Source organism: Sceloporus occidentalis, unplaced genomic scaffold (assembly GCF_023333645.1).
Source record: "Sceloporus occidentalis isolate IW3139 unplaced genomic scaffold, rSceOcc1.0.p SCAF_1, whole genome shotgun sequence".
NCBI lineage: Eukaryota > Metazoa > Chordata > Lepidosauria > Squamata > Phrynosomatidae > Sceloporus > Sceloporus occidentalis.
Window position 1 is genome coordinate 121,028,609 of NW_028316981.1, and position 24,766 is coordinate 121,053,374.

Consider the following 24,766-nt stretch of genomic DNA (forward strand, 5'->3'; position numbering starts at 1 on the left):
TTATTTCCTTGATAGGACAGTTACTGGGAGAAGCATTGGTGAGGCAGTGAAACCCTATGCCTTATGATTTGATTCAGGATGTTGTCTGGTGAGCTTTACAATATGAAAATAGGAGCTTGGGAATGTTGCCTTTTGGACTGCAAAAATGCCCAGCCAGCATAGGAGTTGTAGTAAAAAACAAAGCAAAACAAAACAAAAAACTTCTCAAAGCTCTAATAAAAAGGGATTTTGAACAGCAAGGTTCCATATTCTCTTTTCACGTGTAAATATCTTCTTAAGGCAAACACCTTGTTACTTATCACAGATCCCATTTACACAGGCCAAATGAAACACCCTTCCCCAACCCACTCAAGCAGGGAGTCCAGACAATACAGGGCCCAGTCTCTGCAATCAGTGCAAACAGTCCGGACAACAGCCAACCTGTTCAGGACCAAACCTGGGGTATACTCCTTTTAAAATGGTATTTAAAAAGCTCATGAGGGAAACTTATCTCTGTCCCTGTGGAGGCAACTGCTGCCAGGCTTTTTTTGGACTGTAACTCCCTGAATCTTCTCACCAGCATAAACAATGGGCATACTGTCTGTGTCTTTTCTAAACAGGGGATGGAGTAAATCTTTCTTTCCTCCACCAATCTTCCTCCTTGTTTCCTAGCTGAATGAGGAGAAGGAAGGATGGGGCACTCCATCTGTCCTCTAATGGCCTCCTCATTGAACTCCACACAATACCATGCACCCCACAACTACTTTGTCCTATATGCAAAGCCTGAAGTTTGAGTTCAGTTTGTGGCCTGTCTCCTGTGATCCAGTCCAGAAAGGCTTTTTCTTCATTTTAAAGCAGATCCTTGTACCATACTACTTTCGCTTATTTTAAAACTTTTGTATGAAAGGCTGGCCTTGGCCTTGCCTTGCTTGCCTGTCCATGGAATTTGATTGCCTTCTACTATGCACTATTCAGATACCAAACCTCTCTCTCTCTCTGTCTGTCTTTAAAAGTCATACACACCCACTTCTACTCTTACAAAATCAGAACTCCAAAGGAGATAAGTAAAGGCAAAACAGACAGACAGACAAGAGTAGACAGGCACAGTATAATTAATTAATAATTTATTGGGAAATTCTCTGTAATTTCCAAACAGAAGGGCAGAAAGGGAAGTTGAAAGCAAAGCCTCCATCTAGTGCTTCTCCTCCCCTGCTCAGCCTCCTTGCTAGTTCCTGCCATCTCCCTCCTATCTTCCTTACATGTCACTCCTCATAACAAGATGGGACTATACATTTCTTGTGGGCAAGACCTATTCCAAGGGTGATCAATGTGTGGCACAAGAGCCACTAGCGGCTCTCTTGAGCTTTTCATCTGTAGCTTCTGACATTTCAAGGAAGAGACAGCCCAAGAAAGAAACTTGCCCTTAACTGCCCTCCTCACTTCCCTTTTTCCCAGTCATACAGAGAAGGAGAACAGCCAGAAAAGGGAAAGAGGTGGGCCATCGGATGACCTGTGAGCTCCCAATGTTTGGCAGGGCTGATGGGCAGATGAATGGAGTGGTGTGTGCATGTATTTGTGCAATGCATGATAAGAAAGTGATGGGGATGTATAAACTGGAGACGGAGAGGGCAAAGTGACAGGTATCCATCGGAAGGGAAGGGAAGGGGAGGGAAGGGGAGGGGAGGGGAGGGGAGGATAGATAAGCAGCAGAAAGAAAGCAACACTGACCGCTACTGCAAATGGGGAAGACAGGTTTTAGCTCTCTGTCACATTGAGTCCCCCCACCCTTTCCTGAATATGGTCAAAGGCATAGGCACTTCAGCCACCCCAACATGCTCCATTGACTCAGAAACTGCATAATTGGTTGCATCCGAGATCTCAGTCTAGAGAATTTGTTACAGCATCTGAACTGGAAAATGCAGCAAACTGGAAACATCAATGAACAGAGTGACTACACAGTCCCTGGTGCCCAGCCCTGGGGGTTAACACAGGCTGGACCAAGCCAGCCTGTCACAGTTACAGAAATTATATTTAAGGGAAACCTGACCCTTTGCTTATATTGCAAATTTCTATATCTCAGGAACATCAGATTCTAGCACAAAATGACACACCAGCCCAAACTGCCTGCATACTCTAAAATGCAAGACAGATTGCTAGGCACCTAAAGGGCTACACTCTGGGTGAAACCTGATAAGAGCTATGTCTACAAAGCCTAAAAATACTAAAACTGTTATAGGGTCGATGTTTTCTTCCTGTGGCTTGAGTTTGCTCAGAACTAAAAGCCCTGCAAAAGACAACTAAGACTTCTACTCAGGTCATTCAGTGGTTAGGTAAACCTCCTGGTGCTGGGCATCTGGCATCTAATACATCAGAGGTGGCCTCTTATAGCAAAAAAGCAGCCCTAAGCAAACAATTATTATAAGGAAAGAGAATTAGGTCATGTTGTAGGAGGAGAAAGGAGACAGAAGAAATAACATAGTCTTTACAGGAGGGGAGGGGAGGGGAGGGGAGGGGAGGGGAGGGGAGGGGAGGGGAGAGAGAGAGAGAGAGAGAGAGAGAGAGAGAGAGAGAGAAATGGGTTAGACAAAGAGAATGAGAAATTAGAAGGGTGCCCAGTGAAAGGTGATTGTAGTAGCACCTGTGTACTCTGCTTCCCACATTGCTTAAAACAAAATATATTTTCCACAGTATCTACCATCTCTGATTCCATACTAGCAATCCCTGCTATGGCACAGGGCCAGTTCTTGTCGCATGGACACCGATGTTTGGAATACTGAACAGCGTAAAAATGTGAAGCACAGATGTGTATTTGTGAATATTCAGGGACAAGCATCAGATACGTACTGGGAAACCCTGGTTGGCTGCAGTTTCCTTTCACATTTAGAAATCTGCATTTAGAAATATCTCCACTGAATATTCTACTGTGTATACTGCTATAAACATCCATATGTGTGCGTGACAAATGTGCTTGCTATACACAGTATGGATTATTCTTAATGGTCTGATACTCCCATATGCACAGACAAAATGGGAAAGGGGGACATCCACATAAGCCACATTTTTATCCTTTTTAACCACTGTCAGTATTAAAGACTGGTTAAAGGGTCTTGAATATATGATGCAGGCATTTACTCTTACACGGTAAGAAAAATGACTTGGAACCCAAGAAAACCGGGACAAATCAAATAAACCCTCCTACATCTCTCGTGTGAGTCACTTGGATTTGCTGGACCTAAGCCTTTGTCCTACAGACACTAACAGTCACTGAGACAACAGGGAGATGGAGACATACAGCACTGTAGATAGATACATTGTGGAAAACTATAATTATCAGAAATAACAAGTGGCTCTTATCTTTTTCTTTTTTATATATAAGTACCAGCCTGTTTTGGAAACAGCTTAATTCATTGTCCAAAGAAGGAAGCAGACATTTCCACCACTGAGGGAGATCACTGTCTGAGCATTTCTGTGGCCTAAATGTTCACAACTTTGTACAAGAGACATTTGTATGATAGATGTCACCAACAACCGGATCTGAGGCATAGAAGAAATGGCTGTTGACCATAGTAAGTTTCTTCCTGCTTTCCCAATACAAGGAATAAATAATGAGTTCTCTACACCTTTATGTGCCTTCAGGTCGGTTCTGACTTACGATGATCTTCTAGGATTTTCTTCACAAAATATATTTAGAGGAGTCTTGCCACTGCCTTACTTTAAAGCTGAGATTGTGTCACTTGTCCAGGTTCATCTAGTGGGTTTCCATGGCTGAGCAGGGATTTGAACCCTGATCTCCCAGAGATCTATTCTAACTGTAGGCGAGCTCAAAGTACTACTCCACACTGGCTCTTACACCATTTAATTAACTCACTTAAATCTTAAGAAAAATCCTAGGTACATGTTATTTGCAATTATAATTAATTTGTTTTATTGCATTTTTATGTAAACCATCTGTAAACATGACTGAAGGGCAATATAAAAAGGATGGATGGATGGACAGACGGACGGATGGACGGACACTCATACAAAATACTGTTCCAACTATTCTATTAAAGGGGTAAATTATACTAAATTAAACTTCCTTACCTGTAGTCCATACTATACATTTAACTAGTAACCGTATTATGATTGCCATGTAGACAATGCTAACAAGCCACTATCTAGATACCTGAAAACTGTTGTGACTAATTTCATTATTCTCGCCCTCCAAATCTCTCCTTTAGGAAGAGAAGCACTGAAAAGAAAGAACTTCAGCTTAGAGCAGGAGAACTGGCCAAGTGAACTTTTGCTCAGAAAGTGAGAATGTGGAAGAAGCGGTTCTCCTTGTCCTGCAGCCTGACTCCCACCTAGGGTTGCCATAACCCGGTTGCAACCGGGTTTTTCCCGGTTTTGGCTGCACCTGCCCGGTCACGGCACGGGTGCAGCCAAAAACCGGGAGAAGCCCGGTTGCAGCGGGGTTGCTGGGCAACCCTGGGGCCTCGCTGCCCTCCTCCTCCTCCCCCGCGCATGGTCACGCGGAGGAAAAGGAGGGCAGCGAGGCCTGAGGCGGAGGAGGTTGCAGGGAGGCGGCGCCTCTTGGGCGCAGCCGCGCCAACCTCCCCGCCTCCCTGCAGCCTCCTCGCCTCCTTCCTGGCCTCCGCTGGGGCCAGGAACGAGGCGAGGCCATGGCGCTCGCCGGCGGGCTTCTCGCCTCCTTCCTGGCCTCCGCTGGGGCCAGGAACGAGGCGAGGCCGCGCCGCTCGCCGGGGGGGCTCCTCGCCTCCTTCCTGGCCTCCGCTGGGGCCAGGAACGAGGCGAGGCCGCGGCGCTCGCCGGGGGGGGCTCCTCGCCTCCTTCCTGGCCTCCACTGGGGCCAGGAACAAGGCGAGGCCGCGGCGCTCGCCAGCGGGCTCCTGGCCTCCTTCCTGGTCCCTGCGGGGGCCAGGAACGAGGTGAGGCCCCGATCCTGGCCTCCGATCGCGGCGGGGAGGGAAAGCCTCCTTAAGTGGAGGCTTTCCCTCGCCGCTTGGCCTCCGCTCCCCGCCGCGATCGCGAGGTAAAATGTAGGACATAATTTTCAAATGTAGGACACATTTTTGTGTCCTACATTTGAAAATTTTGTCCTACATTTTTCCCGGTTTGGAGGTCCGGCACTATGGCAACCCTACTCCCACCAACACACTTCTACTTTTCCAATGCCCAGTTTCATGAACAATATCTTCCTATTCTGGTGAAACAGGAGATGGCAAAAGTATATATGCATAGTGCATTTTATCACCCACTACATGCTCACACTAAAGCAGGAAAAGCCATAAGTGCGCTAGAGTAGGTGGTACATAAACAGTGTGATGCTATGAATACTGATGAGAACTATTCCTTCAAAACCAAGCAGAGACAGCCAATCTCTTGTGCAAAATCCACAAGCCAGCAGGGGAGCAGTTCAGTTCTAGCCTACCTGTCGGATCCGCTATCCCTGCCTCCTGGTTATGTTACTAGCTAGAAAGTTATAGCTAAATGGAGAAAGGATATTGACATTTATGTCTTTCAAGGAGTTGGGAACAGAAAGGAAAGAGCAGAGAACCTCCACAGATATATTCATTGGAACCACATCTGTGTGACACCAAGAACTTCTTAGCTACCCACACCCCAGTGCTTGTGGTGGAATTCATAACCCACATTAGCATTTACCCCTTCAAAAGCTTTCCTCAAAGCAGGGATTGGGCAAATACAGCTCACAGTCATTACTTAAACTTCCTAAAGATCTTCAGGCCTCACCCATACAACATGCAAATCTTGGTTTGGGGTGTGTTTAAATTCTCATAGAATCATAGAATCATAGAGTTGGAAGAGACCACAAGGGCCATCCAGTCCAACCCCCTGCCATGCAGGAAATCCCAATCAAAGCATCCCCAACCGCTCCTAAATAGCACCCCTCCAAAATTCTGGGAATGCTATTGACTACTGGATTACATTTCTAGGATTTTGGTTCCCCTCATCCTTTTTGTTTTAAACCCTACATGAGCCTTTCCCCCAGACAACAGACTGGATCCTAGAATGCCTCTTGAAATACTAGCCATCAGCTATTTGCTGCAATTCAAACTCAGCAAAATTCTCAAGGTCTAGCAAATTCTTCATTTGCCTTGAAGACAATTTCATTTCCCAAAAGGTAGAAGAGGCAACAAGGGGGTCAGCTATTTTAGATCTGATCCTAACCAACAAGCATGACTTGGTTAATGGGGTGCAAGTGGTGGGATCATTAGGTGGAAGTGACCATGTTCTCCTGGAGTTTGTTATACAATGGAAAGCAGAAGCCAGGCATAGCCAGACACGTATTCTAGACTTTAGGAGAGCAGATTTCAGTAAACTTAGAGAAGTATTGAGGGTGATCCCATGGTCAGAAATACTAAAAGAGAAGGGAGTTCAGGACGGTGGGAGTTTCTCAAAAGGGAGATACTGAAGGCCCAATTTCAAACAGTTCCAGTGAGAAAGAAAAATGGGAAGTGTCTCAAGAAACCAGGATGGAAGACTAAGGAACTTTCAACTGAACTAAGTTTGAAACGGAACATGTATAAGAAATAGAAAAAGGAGGAAGTCACGAAAAAGGAATTCAAAGAAATAGCAGGCATGTGTAGGGGTAAAGTCAGAAAAGATAAAGTGCTGAATGAACTCAGGCTTGCTAGGGAGGTTAAAAACAAGAAAAAGGGCTGTTTTGGATATGTCCGCAGTAAAAGGAAGAAGGAAATGGTTGGGCCACTACGTGGAGAAGATGGAAAAATGCTAACAGGGGACAGAGAAAAGGCAGAATTACTCAATACCTTCTTTGCCTCAGTCTTCTCAGAAAAGGAAAAGGGTGCTCAACCTGAGGATAATAGAGCAGAGGGCAGAATAGGGGGATTTCAGCACAGAATAAGTAAAGAGATAGTACAAGAATATCTTGTTAACCTAAATGAATATAAATCTCCAGGACCAGATGAACTACATCCAAGGGTATTAAAAGAACTGGCAAATGTAATATCGGAGCCATTGGCAATAATCTTTGAAAACTCCTGCAGAACAGGAGAAGTCCCATAAGACTAGAGAGGGCAAACGTCGTCCCCATCTTCAAAAAGTGGGAAAAAGAGGATCCCAACAATTATCATCCAGTTAGTCTGACATCAATACCAGGAAAGATTCTAGAGCAGATCATTAAACAGAGAGTCTGCGAACATTTAGATGGCAATTCCATAATCACAAAAAGTCAACATGAGTTTCAGAGAAACAAGTCATGCCAGACTAATTTGATCTCCTTCTTTGATAAAATTATCAGCTTGGTAGATGAAGGGAATGCTGTGGATATAGTATATCTTGATTTCAGCAAGGCCTTTGACAAAGTTTCCCATTACATTCTTGCAAACAAGCTTGCAAAATGTGGGCTAGACAAGGTAACAGTTACATGAATTTGTAACTGGTTGACCAGCCGAACCCAATGGGTGCTAAACAATGGCTCCTTTTCATCCTGGAGAGAAGTGACCAGTGAGGCCCCACAGGGTTCTGTCCTGGGGCCAGTGTTATTCAACATCTTTATCGATGACAGAATTGGGAGCATACCCATCAAATTTGCAGATGACACCAAATTAGGAGGAATAGCTAATACCCCAGAGGACAGGATTAAAATTCAAAATGACCTGAATAGATTAGAAAGCTGGGCCAAAGCTAATAAAATGAAATTCAACACGGACAAATGTAAGGTACTGCACTTAGGGTGGAAAATGAAATGCACAGATATAGGATGGGGGACACCTGGCTGAACGAGACTATGTGGGAAAGGGATCTAGGAGTCCAAGTAGACCACAAGTTGAACATGAGTCAACAGTGTGATACGGCAGCTAAAAAGGCCAATGCAATTTTAGGCTGCATCAATAAAAGTATAGTGTCTAGATCAAGAGAAGTAATAGTGTCACTATATTCTGCTTTGATCAGGTCCCACCTGGAATATTGTGTCCAGTTGTGGACACCACAATTCAAAAGGTATGTTGAGAAATTGGAGTGTGTCCAAAGGAGGGCGACTAAAATGGTGAAGAGTCTGGAAACCATGCCCTATGAGGAATGACTTAGGAAGCTGGGGATGTTTAGCTTGGAGGAGAGAAAGTTAAGAGATGATATGATAGCCCTGTTTAAATATTTGAAGGGATGTCATACTGAGGAGGGAGCAAGCTTGTTTTCTGCTGCTCCAGTGAACAGGACCTGGAGCAATGGATGCAAGCTACAGCAAAAGACCTTCCACCTCAACATTAGGAAGAACTTCCTGACAGTAAGGGCTGTTCGACAGTGGAACACACTCCCTCGGAGTGTAGTGGAGTCTCCTTTTTTGGAGGTCTTCAAGCAGAGGCTGGATGGCCATCTGTCGGGAATGCTTTGATTGAGATTTCCTGCATGGCAGGGGAGTTGGACTGGATGGACCTTGTGGTCTCTTCCAATTGTACGATTCTATGATTCTATTGGAAACCCAACCCTTTCACAGTGGATCATAGAATGTTAACTGAGAGATATTCTAAGGCCAAATCCAAGACTGCTAGACTGGGAAAAAAATGTGTGGTTTGGAACACGTTTAGGTTGGTGTTAAAAGGCCCTGAAAAACAGCAAAATGGCCTGTAGAACCCCCACTCCCCAGGCTGAGTGGCACTATTGGCCATTGTAGTGGATCAAGAAACAAATTTTGACTCACCCTGAGGGATAAAAATGAGATAGTGGCCCTCCAGGATCCAACAGTGGCTAATGCACCCTACCCACATACTGTCAGTGGCACACCCCTAGTGGAAAGAGATATGCTTCTTCAGTACTCCTTCCTACCCCTTGATACCTTTTCCCCTGAAAGTCTAATTGAACTGGCTTTGAAAGCCAGGAAAAAAGTCTGTTTATACTGTCTTCTTAAAGAAACAAATGAAAAGATTTTACATCCAAATTCAGAGGGAGAGAACCAGCCAGCATGGTGTAGAGGTTTGAGTTTGGACTAGAAGACCAGGGTTCAACCATGGAAATCCTCAGCTTCAGAGGGAGCTAAGGCAACCCTTGGGTTCCTTTCTGGCAGAAAGGCAGCACTGAAATGAAAATGATCGTCCTCATCATCTACCTTTCTGAACAAATCTTGCTAGGAAAATCCCATGATGAGGTCACTTTAGGGTTGCCATATGTCAGAAATGATTTGAAGGCACACAACAATAACAGAAATACACTTGTTGTTGTTGTTTTATTATGTTCCTCCAAATCATTTCCAACTTATGGCAAGCCTAAGGCAACCTTATCATGGGTTTTTTCTTGGCTAATTTTTTCAGATGGGGGTTGTCTTTGCTTTCCTCTGAGGCTGAGAGAGTGTGACTGGCTCAAGGATGTCCTTGGCTGAGCAGAAATTTGAACCTTGGTCTCCCAGTATCCTAGTCCATCACTCAAACCACTACACCATGCTGGCTCTAGAAATACAGTGCAGCATATCTTACCATAGAGGTGGAAATATGACCAGATGACCGCTGTGTGACTTGACTAGATGATTAGAGTTGCTGAGCAACTTCAAGGCCCCTGGGTCTCCATTGTGATTTTTCTCTTAAACGTGGATTAGCCAGTTTTCTAATTACAGAATGCCTTCAAACAAATCTCAGAAAAATAAAACACATGGATATCCTATGCCATCTGTTCTAATATTTAGGTACAGTAACTGAGGTCAAAGCTGATGTTTTTCAAGGCAACATCATGTCATTTAAGGTGGAGCCTACAATTTTGGATTAGGCTTTCTGCTTATCTCTTTCCTCCTTCACTAACTTCCTCCAATGCTGCCCTCTTTCTCCAAGAAGACATGAACTCCTCCATATTCATTCCTGGAGGGGAGATTGAAATAAATGTCCGGTGCTGACACAATGAGGCTGCAGCACACATACACATCCTTTCTTTTTCCACGAGCCTTGTAACAGATGGATTATTTTGTGCAGTAAATGGGCAACAGCCACTGATTTGTGCACCCTCCCTCCTGCCCCCCCCCCCACATTGCATGTACACCACACAAGAGCCTCACTTAGCTGAACACAGGACTCCTTTTTGTATGATAGCATCCCTTTTTACATAGGAGGCTTTTTTTTCTTTCCAAGCAGTGCACTTCCTCCAACCCATTCTGTCTGCATAGCCCAGTTGCATTCTGTGCTTTCTGCAGTTTGCCGCGAAGCACCGAGTCAGCTGAGTTTTGCTCTGATGTTTTGTTTAAAACAAAATCTATATTTTTAATTCTCTTGCTCACTCTTTTGCCACTTTTATTAGCCTCTCATTCATATATATATATGGGAGATATTGTTACCATAGTAACCCACAATTTCCTGATATCATTCTGGATGATAAGAGCCATGATGCCAAGCTTCATAGCTTTGGGACCATGCTGTGCAGAATGAATGCTAAATTCCTTCCTAGGACTTAGGCCAACTGAATATCCACTAGCTCAAATACTCTAAAAGAGTGCTCTTTGGCCTGCTGCTTTGCAGGTTTGTTGGACTATGACTGCCATACTTCCCAGTCACCATAGCAGTGGTGACTAGAGGCAAGGGCCAGCTACAGTCCATCATATACAAGAACATAAGAAGAGTAAGGCTGCTATCAGATAATACGCCAATCTAATCTAGTGGTAAGTTCTCTGAGTGGTCAGTCAGTTGCCTATGGGAAGCCCACCAACAGGACATGAAGACACTCCCATATACACACAAATGTGTTCCTCAGCAGATGACATACAGAGAGAAATAACCTCTTGTACTGAGGGAATATACATCCAAGGTAACTATTAGCCATAAAAAGCCCAATCCTCTAAAATATGCCCAACCCCCTTTCAAAGCCAACATTATGGCCAACTGGAGGGCACTAAGTTGGGAAAAACTACTTTAAAATATGGTTATACTAACCATTGAAAGGAAGTGCATACTAGCTCAGCTTATTTTAGTGTAGCATCTTGTATGAACCACAGAGACTTTACAAAGCAATTGGGAATATATTAGGTGGGTTTTCAAAACAGCTTCATCTGCCTTTTACCCCAAGGAAGCCAGAAAGGCAAAGCGGCAGAAACTAAGTATTCACAATTTATCCAGATGTTTTTTAAAAAAACAAATGCACAAAAGTTTTCAACATGTGCTCATGAACACTAGTTTCCTCTGAACTGCCATATGTCACCTGCATGTCTGTCCAAGAGATGTCGGGAATGACAAGCTCTGTGTACCTGGAAGAGACAAACTGGGAAGGGACAAAAAAAGTGCATGCATCCTCCCATGTCATTCTAGCAGCTGAGCTCTAAGAAGGCACCCAATTGAAGCTAGAGAGACTACCATGTTAGCTATTCCCTACATTAATAGCTTCTTTTAGTACGCCATCACCTATAGATTAATAATGTATCTTCATTTCTGCAGAAGCATCTTGTTGTTTATTCTCTGAAATAAACACTTTTCATTAAACCCAAATTGTGGTAAGTAAAAAAGTGGTAAATCCCATGCACAACATGAAGAGCAGTCAGAGCCTCTCCTGGACCTCTTTGTTTCTTGCCTTTGATCTTGTACCTTACTCTCCCACTCCCTGATATTTCTCCTTATCCATGATAAAGATTATTGTCCATATGGATAGCATATAGTATATTGAGAGGAAGAGTGAGGAATGAGCAGCAGTAGAGAGATTTGAGGAGCAGACTTGCCTGCTCAAGTTGGAAAAAATGGAGAAAGGCTACTAAGGCTTATCAGAAGTTTCACTTGAACAGCTGAGCAGTCCAGTTGTTTGTCAGCAAACAAACTCATCTCTAAAAGAGAACTGATTCTTTGTCAAAACAGCTAGGGAAAAGGAGTGGGAAGGGGGAGTCTTTCTCTGGTGCAGAGCCAGTGGAGAGCTATAAGGAACACTGGAATATACCTGCGTCCTACAAATTTTTATTCTGTTCTGGGTAATTATGTTCCACCAGCACTACAGTTGAGAAAGGGGAATGATCCTTTTTTCTGATGACCACCATGTAAAATGGGTTGCTATTGATGGAATCCAACCAAGTTACATAAACTGTTCCTCTTGGACTTTTGTGAGCTGAGGGCTTAGTACCACTGGGGCATTAAAACACCATTCCATTCAAGCAGGAAAATATTGCACTGAACATTCTAACTGACTGAACTGTATATTATGCCAGGTCACAGAAAGCCAGCTTCAAACCCTAATCCCTCACAACCCCCCCCCCCTCATTTATTGGATCATTTTTCACTATTGTGACTTTGAGAGCTACTGTGATTCTGAAATCACAAGATTTAGCTACCTGTGATTTAGGACCCGAACAGACAGGCCAAAATAAAGCTGCTTCGGGTCACTTTGGAGGTATGCTGTTTAAATGACACATGCATCTTAAAAGGCCACAAGCTGTGCCAAGGCCACGCTCCAGTCCTTAGGACTGGAGCATGGCTTTGGCGTGGCTTCCATCCTCTAAGGACGAATGCATCACTTAAACAGCATACATTCAAAGTGACCCGAAACAGCTTCATTTTGGCCTGTCTGTTCGGGCCCTTACTGTGCAAGAAGCAGTAAATTAAATGATGTGTGGTTTGCCAGGATCATAAGAAGACTGTGTGTTGGAGTCAAATGGTTCCTAAGTAGGGCTACTAGAAATCCAAAGTATCCCAATTCATCACTGGCCAGGTTTCCTCCTTTCCGCAAGCAGTTTAAATAATCCAACATCAAAGAAAAGAAATCCTGGCAAGTATACAATTCTCTTTGCTTGCTTTGCTTGTTTTCCATAGAACAGAAACACCTCATCTAAATTTGTTGCCCTTCCTTCTAAATATAAAACATTACACGTTGTACATTTTTGCTTTCTCTGAATGATTATTAATGGTTTTCACACCTAACTACTATAACCTTAGCTCTTTTACTTTATTTTTCTCTGGTGACTATTTTTCTTTCTCAAAGAAACCACAACAAATGCATTGCTATTATCCTTGCCAGTGATAGCTCATTCCACAGTGGGTTTATCATTTAGTATAAATCTTCCATATGACTTTTTCTCTGTTATTTTGTAACATACACAGAGTGCTAGGCACATCTCAGTTTTCTATTGATTAAATATTATGATGTTTTCTATTTTATTTCTCAAGGTTGCCCAAGGGCTTGCCGGGACCACACCTAAAACTCATGCAAGTGTTTCACAGAGACTGTCTGCTCTCTCAAGTGGTGCTGGGTATATGTGCATAAGGCAACTGGAGGGAAGGGGGCAGATGGGCTAGTGATGACATTAATGCAGGACAGAGCAATCCAGTCACAACAGGGATTATTCCTGCATCAATGCTAGAAAATAATCAGATCTTGGAGAGTTGGGTTTAGATCAGGGAGACATAGGTTGCATATACATTGCAGAAGTAATGCGATTTGATACCACTTTAACTGCCCCGGCTCAATGCTTATGAAATTCTGGAGTTTGTAGCGGGTTTTTGAGATATTTAGCAATACTTGTCAGAGAGAACTGCTGCCACAACAAACTACAAATTTCAGGATTCCATATGATGGAGCCAATACAATTAAAGTGGTGTGAAACTGTATTAATTCTGCAGTGTAGATGCACCCACAGTGATACATCTACTTAAATATAAAGCATATTTATAATTCTATCTCAAAGGGCTAATAGGGAACAGAGAACTGAAAACAGAATAGGCTTCCATATACAGTGCATCAAATTTGGAGGGCTGACATCTGACTGACATCTGCTCTTTGAAATAATGCAGCTTGTTTAAAATACATAAGGAGCCATTAATAGCATCTCTGTATTGATTTCCACATTTTCCCCCAATGATCACTGTGCAGTTCTAATGTGTATGAAATTAACTTTGACTCAGAACTGAAGAAAATTAGTTGTGCAAACTTACCCTAAATGTACAGTAGGTCTAAACCACAATTCCTTTGCAACTTATTTGCATTCATGTTGTACATTTATTGACATTTGGAAACATTTGACAGCATTTTCAAACAATAATTATCCTCCAATAAAGCTTCCTGCCCATTATATACATGGCGGGGGAGCAGTCTGGGGCCTTGGTCCAAATGCTTGTGACTTTGGGCATTCTCGGCATGGGTTGGCATAAGCTTACAGTCTACACTGAAACAGTACTTTTCTCTCATCTTCCAGCCCAGAGACAGCTAGCATTGGCTTCAAAATCTCTTCACTTCTATGTATGGCAGATGAGAAGAGAAAATATTTTCCATGCTGCTGAGCCTTTCATTTGGCTGGACATGTTTGGTTAAAATTATATATTAAAAAAATTGAGGGCATCTTCTGATCTCATTCTGCAGGCAGACTGAGATCAGAATGTGCCCCCAGGTAGAAGGAGCTGCTGAAAACAGCACTTTGAATGTGTTCACATTGGGTACATCCTGACTCAAATGGCTTATTAAAAGCCATTCCCCAGCTATATCTTGCTAATCCGAGGTCTAACTTGTGTTGCTTTCTGCATTCAAATCTTTAACTGCATCAATAGGCTATTCTTCAGATGCAGAGACATCAAAGGCTTGACAGAGTGTGCTGGAAAATAGTGGGAGTCCAAAACAGAATAATACTTGCCCTTATCCTGGCACCATCCTGCCACTGTGCTAGTATATAATCTGAAAAAGCAGGTTCTGTCTTGAAGATGGTGAGGAAAGCTAGGTCTCTTGTGTCTACAAAGCTTTAAATCAGTACTACAATAACTGTTAAAGCAAGATGTTCAGCCTCTCCCATTAGATCTATATTCTTTTTTCAAAAATCTGTTGGTGGTGGTTGTTGTGGTTGCTGCTGCTCCTGCTTATTGAAATAGCATTTTATAGAATTCTGGATAGACAAAATTACTTCAATGGAACCCCAACTTTAAGACATTAAGGAGCCCTGGTGGCGCAGTGGTTAAATGCCTGTACTGCAGCCATTCACTCAAAACCACAAGGTTGCGAGTTCAAGACCAGCAAAAGGGCCCAAGCTCGACTCAGGCTTGCATCCTTCCGAGGTCGCTAAATGAGTACCCAGACTGTTGGGGCTAATTAGCTTACTTGCTAATTAGCTTACTTGCTGTTCACCGCTATGATCTTTGGAATAGCGGTATATAAATAAAAAATAAAAAAAACAAACATCAAAGTTTAAATCTTCTCCAGAAACTGCTATATTATCTGAGAAAGTTACATGACACAGACATCCCAAGATTGCCTGTTTCTGCCCTCTCCCCAATGATGGTAGCAAAACTGCCCCTTGATTCATCCATATTGGCAGGACCATCCCAAAATATGTTGCTACCTGTGGCAGATAACAGGAAAGTGTGTCCCTTCCCATGTCATATACAAGAACCACCTTGGTAGCTGAATCTTTTGTCAACACCGGCAATGGAACAGCACTCTTCACCACACCCAAAGGCATCAGGCTAGGTTAGAGGGCACAGAGCAACTTCTTAGCACACAGTTATCTCCTCAAATACATCTACTTCCAGAGTTAAGTACCTGATCTTGCATAGGCTAGCCCTGTGCCCGGGGTAGGAAGATATTAAAACAGGATTATCAATGACATAAGAAAAAAGAGGGTGTACCAGATCAATGACCACAACATAGGAGATGCAATATAAACAACATTAATTTACTTCCTGTGAAGAATATGGATAATGAACAAGCAATTTCTCTCTCTTTCCTTCCTTCCCTCTCACTTTCTCTCTCTGTGTGTGTGCAGGGGGTGTGTCTATCATTATCATGCCTGAAGAACCTACAGGGATGTTCCAATGAGAAAGTTTTCCACCTCAGCTTCTTTTCCCCACAGGTCTGCACCAACCCTTTCCTTATTGCAAACTCTGCAGAACACAGCTTCTGAATGGTAGACAAATGTTCTGAGTATTAATTCAACATGAGCTTCATTTGCATTGAGTTTGGCAAATATTTTCTCTAGCGCATTAGCATTTCTGTCCGGGAAGAACTTACAGATGACTTCATTCCACAGAACCATCTAAGTGTTTCATAATATGATGTGCAAATGATATGTCTGATCTTTGTCACTGCTAGCAAACAGTATGCACGCATGCATACACACCACCTCTATCCTACCCAGAAACTATTCTTCTCATGTTGCACATTACAGTTTCTAGAAAAGCTGCTATTTTCTGGTTCATTCTTCCCATTGCTATTTGAAATGGTGTCTTACAAAACATATAGTCTTCTGCTTAGGGCTTCAGGTCAATAATAAACAATTTGATTACAGCAAGAAACCTATGCATCTGGAATATATATTTCAATCATTCAGCTTTTGAGATAGGAAGAGTTGAATCTCAAAATGGTCTGCCCTGCAAGAATTACTGAAATGGTGGCTAGAGTGCAGCTGGCATATGTCACAGAGCGAATACAACTGGAAAGTGGTGAAGATGCTCCACTGTGCCTATTATTCAGTACTGAGGTCAGTTAAAAAAATAAACTTACTATGCTTTACTGTATTCTCGACATACCATCCATTGGTTATTCCAAGTAGTGAGGATCCTATTGGGATCAGGCTCAGAGAGGCAAGGAGGTGAACTCTTACAAATCCACTAGGCACTTTGAGGAGACTGTTGTCATTTCTGACTTAGGATGACACTAAAGTGAACCTAACATAGGGTTTTATTGGCAAGATTTGTTCAGAGGGGGTTTACTTATATCTGAGGCTGAGAGAATGTGACTTGCCCAAGGTCACCCAGTGGGAAGTCGAAGGCTTTCATGGCTGGCATCCATAGTTTTTTGTGGGTTTTTAGGGCTATGTGGCCATGTTCTGCTAGAACATGGCCACATAGCCCGAAAAACTCACCCAGTGGGTTTTCATGGCTGAGTGGGAATCTGAATCCTGGTCTTCCAGAGTCCTAATCTAGTGCTCATCAAACCAGTACATCATGCTGGCTCAATTCCTCATATTTATTCAAAACATGGCACAGCACTTATTGCAGAGTCTGAGTAAATATCCATTGCTCCTTCATGTGAGTTTTCTTGGGATCAATTCCATCTGCTGTGGCCTGTTGATATGGACAAGATGTTTAAGAGTCCTCTTAAATCCATCTTTATCACTGCAGATCCAGGAAGACTTCATGGCTCAGAGTGCTTTCTGCCAACTACAACTGCTCTGTCAGCTATAGCCTTTCCCAGACAGGAATAACCTAGCCACAACAGTTCATGCATTTGGTATAACAACAACAACAACAACAACAACAACAACTTATACCCCGCTCTTCAGCCAAAAGGTTATCAGAGCGGCTTACAAAATGTTAATTGGACATTTAGATTACTGCAATGCATTCTACATAGGACTTCTCTTGAAGCCAACTTGGGAAATGCACCGAGTGCAGAATGCAATAGCTATACTGATGACTAGAACCATACAAAAATCATATAGTAATAATAATATTCATATCCCGCCTCTCCCTTTATTGGATCAAGGCGAGTAACAAGATATCAAAGACAATAAAATCAAGTAAAAAAAACCAATAGTTTTTTAGGAAGCAATACTTAAAAGACATATTACATTTCAAGTCCCCAAACTCCGTCCCACCCTATAAAACAATAAAACAATTCCCGACCGATGGCCAATAAAATCAATCAAGATAATTCAATCCAATGGGAACAATTAAGTAAGTGGAAAAATTGGAAGTCAATTCAGGAACATATATATAACACCACTTTTAAAGGAATTGCGTTGGTTGCCAACATGGTACTGAATCTGAGGTACTGGTAATGACATTTGAAGCCCCAAACAGCTTGGAATCTGGATACTTGAAGGTGCACTTCTCCATATATACCATATATACTCATGTATAAGTCAACCTCATGTATAAGTCAAGGGCAGTTTTTGGATCCAAAATCATGGATTTTGATATGTCCCGTGGATAAGTCAAGGGGCAAACACTGGAGGATGTTACAAAAGATCTAAAGGGGGTGGGGGAAGCAAAGCACCACTTCCCTCCCTATATCTCACTCTCTGAACCTCTCCCAAGCATCAGTCTCAGCATGGAAAAGGGGAAACAAACCTCAGCGTGCAAGTGCGCGCGCGCACACACACACATACACACACACACACACACTCTTCCCCTTAGCAAATGCATCTCCAAGGCACATGGCTTGTGAAAAGGAGGACAGACCCCACTGTCTCTCTACTTTTCACCCCCAAGACTCCCAAAACTCATAGCTTGCAGAAATAGAGGACAGGCCTCTCTCTCTCTCTCTCTGCTATTCACCCCTAGGACTCCTAAGCTGATAGCTAGCAGAAATGTAGGACAGGCTTCTCTCTCTCTCTCTCTCTGCTATTCACCCCTAGGACTCCTAAACTCATAGCTAACAGAAATGGAGGACAGGCTTCTCTCTCTCTCTGCTATTCACCCCTAGGACTCCTAAACTAACAGATAGCAGAAACGGAGGACAGGCCTCTCTCTCTCTCTCTGCTATTCACCCCTAGGACTCCTAAGCTCATAGTTAGCAGAAATGGAGGACAGGCTTCTCTCTCTCTCTCTCTCTCTGCTGTTCACCCCTAGGACTCCTAAACTCATAGCTTGCAGAAATAGAGGACAGGCCTTTCTCTCTCTCTGCTATTCACCCCTAGGACTCCTAAGCTCATAGCTAGCAGAAATGGAGGACAGGCTTCTCTCTCTCTACCTTTCACCCCCAGGACTTCCAGGCAAAACGGGGTACAAGCCTGGGCATACTTTCTTTGTGCTCGTTCTCTCAAGCAGCAGCTAGTTAGGTCTGGCTTGGCAGGAAGGCTGAGAGCCTGGGAAACAGACAGACAGACAGACACACACACACACACACACAGGGGGGAGAGAAGGAGAGGAGGAAATGAGAGCCAGTGCCGGGGCTTCAAACAGGGAGCCCTTACAAGTCTACAGAGGAAGGTGGGCACTTCTTCTTTCACAAAATTTATTAGCATTAACTCACTGACCCTTCCATAAGTCTACCCAGGATTTTGGACTTCATTTTGGGGCATAAATTTTTCGACTTCTAGTTGAGTATATACGGTATGTGTGCCTGACCTTTTAGGTCTGCTGTATTCTTATATCTGTCATCAGACAGGGCAACATGCTGTGGAAGGATACAGAAAAGGCCTTCTCTGTTGTGAAACACTCTCCCCTGCTGTAAGTTCAGTTCCAAGTGAAATTGTGGTAGTTCACTGAAGCTTTTGGAGCCTAAACCATTGTACAATGGTTTCATTCAGCTAGTCTGTTTTTTCTGGTTTTTTATGCTGCTGTATTTTTATAGCGTTTTTAAACATAATGAGCTGTTTTTATGATGTTTATATTGTATGTTTTGTATTTTGTTTTGTATATCTTTTGCCTTGTTGTAACCCGCTTTGATCTACCCTAGAAAAGTGGGCTATAAATAAAAATTATTATTATTATTATTATTATTATTATTATTAAATGCTTTTAAACAAGCCCTCACATATCCATGGTTTTTAAATTGTTTTAAAATATTTTAACTGTTTTAATCTGTCTTTTAATATGTTTTCAGCCTTTTAAAATAATTTTTATTGTTTACACTGTTTTAAATCTATTGGATCGGTTTTATTGTACCCTGTGATCTCTGGATAAAAAATTAAATATCAAGTAAAGTAAAGTGTGTGCTCTGAGCACTCAGGAAAAAAGCACTGCTAAAATCCTATGTATTTTATTGTGCTAAATAGTATGGTATGTTTTTGTTTGTTTGTTTGTTTGTTTGTTTTAACCTTGTTAAGAGTTTGTCCTGAACAGGAAAGAGAAATGGTATCTTAAGATTGGAAACCTAGGAGAGAGAGAATTTTAATGCAGAGGGTGAACTGTTAGTGCCTCCTCAATGGTGCCAAAGGAATACTGATAGATAAACAAATTAGAGAAATGTCTTATAATATTAAAGTATTGAGTTTTATATCCAACTAACAACAGCAAAGTCCTTAAATAGCCATGCATAATGAGGAACCACTTCTTCAAAGGCAATGTGCAGTTCACATTAATATGTTAAGACATGTTGTTGTAATATGCAGGGAAGACATGTGAAACTTTCCAGTATTTTTCCTTTTTACAGTTCTCTCCTTCCAAATACTTATACTGTCTGTTCAGGACACTTTTTGCAGATATGTGAGGTTTTGTTTTTGTTTTTTGCATTTTCACAATTACTATTTTGCATTATGAATACTCACTTAGCACTCAATAGGCATACAGCACAGTCTTACACATATTTACTTTGAAGTCAGTCCCACTGACCACAGTAGAGCAAGCTCCCAGAAAAGAAGATATAAGACTGCAGCCTTGGCTGTATACACTGTCCCCATTTCAAAACATGCAATGGCTTGTCGTTAGGTACGCAGGCTGCTGCCAGACTGCAGAATTAATGTAGTTTGACATGGCTTCAATGGTCATGGATCAATGCAATGGAATCCTGGGATTTATAGTTTGTTGTGGAACCAGAGCTCTCTGACAGAGAACACTAAGGAGATTATCTCACCCAGGAATCCCAGCGGGAGAGATGCAGGATCTAAAAGACTAAAATGGATGTTATCGCATTTACACATGTCCCGGCTGTAGGCAGCCTGTATTCCCTTGGGCAGCCCGTCTGCAATCCAGACTTCTCCTGCAGCTTTTTCAAGAATGGATAAATCTCGTTCTTGAAAAAGCCGCGAGATAACATCCATTTTCATCTTTTAGATCCCATGTCTCTCCCTCCAGGATTCCTGGCTGTGATAATCTCCTAAATATCTCACAAAACTACAAATCCCTGAATTCCATAGCATTGAGCCACAACAGTTAAAGCAATGTCAAACTGCATGAATTTTGCACACAGCCAGAGTGCTATGGTGCTCATCACAAATCCCCATTTAAAGCACAAATAGGCTGGTCATTTGCTGGTTATTTTTAATGACTATAGTTCATCACTGCTTCTCATTCAAAGCACAAAACAGTGGTCTATTTCTCATTTTTCCCATTCCCATTAATTGAAAAACTATTGTTCGTTCATTCATTCGTTCATTCATTCATTCATTCATTCTCTCTCTCTCTCTTACTCAGATCCAGAGTAATCATTGAGAAAACTATTGCTTTATTTAGAACACTTATCCATATTGGCAAATACGTAATTTTTTGCACTGGGAAGCAAAAATCACAGATATTTGCAGAATTCCTAATCTGTACACATCTCCTTTCCTTTTGTTTCACAGCTGCTGTCATTGACAAACTAAAACAATAGTTCCAGCAATCACATCTTCCTAACATGCTGTGAACTCTGAAAATGAATGAAGAATCTCACTTTAAACATAGCTTCATTCTATGCAGAAGGTTCAGAGAAGTGACACATTATCAATTGAGAGCTGAAGCCCAGAACTCCTGAAAATTTACTAGCTTGCTGCCATTTAAAAATCCTCCAGATAATCTGCACTAATCTTCCCTTTCTTCATTTTTGTTAGACTGAACTAAGTTGGTCTTCCTTTCAAACAGCCTTCACTACAATACCACCACGACCACCACCCGCGCTTTCTAAGTAGGAATCTGAGACCTTTTACTTTCAAACATGTCCAGGTTTCACCCACCACTGAATAAATAAAGGACATGCAGTGCTTTGAAGCAATATGTAGGTTCTGCTTGGCTCAGGATTAGTAAAAACTAATTAATGAATTTGAGTACCACCCAATACTGCAGTCACAGGGTAATGAGTTTGCACGTGTGAAAAAAGCTATTAATTCCAACATACAAGCTAAATATCATTGTGGTATTACTAAAGTGCCCTTCTTGTGATACTAACCACTTCTTTGACCTGCCTGACATATTAGGAAGGGGAGGAGTACAACTAGAATTATTGATCTTGAAATCATTTCTTAAACTGCTTACTTATAGATTCTTGGTCTCATACCCTCTAACTGTACCATCCTTGATAGAGTCAGTCCCAATTAATCATAGAATCACTTCAAAGAGACCACAAGGGCCATCCAGTCCAATTCCCCTGCCATGAAGGACCTCACAATCAAACCACCCTTTACAAATGGCCATCCAGCCTCTGTTTAAAGACCTCCAAAGAAGGAGACTCCATCACACTCTGAGGGAGTGTGTTCCACTGCCAAACAGCTCTTACTGTCAGGAAGTTCCTCCTAATGTTGAGGTGGAATCTCTTTTCCTGTAGCTTGCATCCATTGTTCCGGGTCCTATTCTCTAGAACAGCAGAAAACAAGCTTGCCCTATCCTCAATAAGACATCCCTTCAAATATTTAAACAGGGCTATCATATCACCTCTTAATCTTCTCTTCTCCAAGCTAAACATACCCATCTCCCTAAGTCTCTCCTCATAAGGCATGGTTCTACTGTTTCCCCTTTTTCAACTGCTTTTAAAATGTCCCAGTTTCCCTCTCCTCTTCCTCAGCTTATTTTGCACTTAATTAATTCAGGAGGGGGGAGAGGAGAGGAGCCTAGTAGGCTCTGGGAATAGCAAACTGTTGTAGTCTTCATTAAAAACCTTTGCCATCTCAATTACACTCTGATGTTGTTTGACCACATAGGCTCTGGTTTTCATCTGTGAAATACTGGAGGGTATTCCACTTTCTTAGAACCAGCACATGGGAAGGTTATTTTTGGACAACAGATCCCAGAATCCCCATAGCTAGTGACTGAAAATAACTTTTCAAAACTCTGCTGAAAACACATATAAATCCATGTCTCAGTGTTCTCTCACTGTAGTCATCCATTGACCAGGCAGTCCTTTCTTTAAATCTGTCTCAGCCACTCCAGCAAGTAATCCATATTCAGGTAAATTCTTAACATTTCTACTATCCTGAAATTAAACATAATATAAGCCCTGTTTACACTTCTTGCAATTTCAGTTATACTTATACTAATTATGGTCAATTGCAATGACATCATGCAGGGAATGGGGTAATTTTTGCTGGACCTACTTCTGGCTTCATGCCACTTCTTGTCATCCACACACTAGAGGGGAACAAATGAAGAGGGAAGCTTACTCTACATGTGTTGACCCTTCATATATTATAGAACCATGTGTGATCAGAAGGCCTAATCTACATCTGGATTAGCTCTTCAGACTGTCATGCACTGCCTGGGGGCAGGGCCAACAGGACCACAGTGGTGGAAGTGAAGCCAGCAAGCATGGTTGTTCTCTCCCCCTCATGTGAAATTTAATATGTGAGAAGTAAATCTCTGAACAAACATCCAGGGACAGTGTCAAATTATCCCTCTATTCCACCTTAGAACATACTGTATGTATGTCTTTGCTTATTTTAAAAGGGATTGGACAGTGTGGTTGCTGCTGTTGTGCGCCTTGGAGTCATTTTTTTTACTTATGGCAACCCTTAGGTAAACCTATCACAGGGTTTTCTTGGCAAGTTTCTTCAGAGGGGGTTTGTCACTGCCATCCTCTGAGGTTGAGAGAGTGTGACTTGACCAGTGGGTTTTATGCTTGAGCAGGAAAACTGAACCCTGATCTCCAGAGTGATAATCCAACATTCAAACCACTATACCACATTGGTATAGTAGGCAGTATGCTAGTAAATATGATTTCCTAGAGGAGCACCTGGAAAGGACTGTCAGCTTCAAGCTCCGATTACCTGCTTCTTGGAGGTGGCCACTTGAAGAAGCAGAATGCTTTGGTACGAACTAACAAGGCTCTTCTTGTTTGAAAATGCTCTCTGCTTCTGGAAAGCTTAGAGGTCAAATGGAAGGTTACTTTCAAAGCCTTCTATGTGCTGTGAAGCTTTCCACATGCAGGAAGAATTTGATGCAAGAGTGGGGATTTCAAACCAGCACCAGGGCCACAGAAGCTTGCCAGTGCTTTCTCTCAACTCAGGAAAGAAGTCACGATGTGTTCCTCTGAATGTCACACTTTCCTGCCAGCTCTCTGCCCATGACACTCTATCAGTTTCATTCCAATGAAGATGCCACCCCCATTAGAGGAGTTTGTTAACTTAAATGTCTCTACCTTTTCCACTTTCTTCTTCCAAGGATTTCCCCTCTTTTACACAGCAATGTATTTCACCTCATTCAGACCTGCAGCCCTCACCTCATTTTATTTCCATTTGCAGTGCCCATCTCCCAGCTCCTGTTCAGTATCCAGCAGCTCCATCTAGCTATTGCGATCGTTGAGAGACTTCCAGCCCATTTAGCCAGACTACACATTTTGTACAAATGCTTTTATTTTTAATCCCAGTGCCAGCTTTTTCTATATAGCAAGTTCAACAGGGGATCGGTTTCTAGTGTATGAACAGGGTTTACCCAGTGGACTTAACCATTCCTGTCATCACCATCTTACACAGCAGTCCTGCCTCTCTCCACAGCTACACCCACAAAGGCCTTCACAAATAGGTTTGCAGCTCATTTAAAACTAGAAGGAGAATTTAAGGGGTGGTAGTGCAGCATTAAAATGCCAGGTGGGAAAGGGCCCATCACTATGTCCTTCTGCTATTTTACTGCTGAAAAATCTTCCTCACTCAAAGCTGCGTTTTCCTAAAAGCAACCATTTGGGTTTAAATACATGTGTATTTAATACAAAATATAGTTGCAGCTTCTATAAATGACAACTGCCCTCTCTTTTCCGACAAACAGATGCTAGATCCCTCAAGCCCCCCCGGTCCATAAGATTGAGAGAGTCAATGTTACTGAAATAAGTTTGGTGAGACGCACAACACCCAGACCTGGGAATCTGGAGGTTGCACTGGACTCTCCAAAAGACCTGGACTGTCTCATCTTCTCACAAAGCTATTACCCTTTTGGGATTACCTGCTCTGACCTCCCAAAGAATATCTGTGTATGTGGGGAGGAATTTTACCCAATGACTCCTGTGTCACACTCAATCACTTGTGACTGAACTG

The 24,766-nt window shown here is 42.4% G+C and overlaps 1 protein-coding gene across 4 annotated transcripts in view; it reads right to left on the reverse strand.

Moving 5' to 3' along the window:
• Nucleotides 1–24,766, reverse strand: part of LOC149322051 (protein shisa-6-like) — a 404,892-nt gene that overhangs the window by 358,903 nt on the left and 21,223 nt on the right. The window lies entirely within an intron of this gene.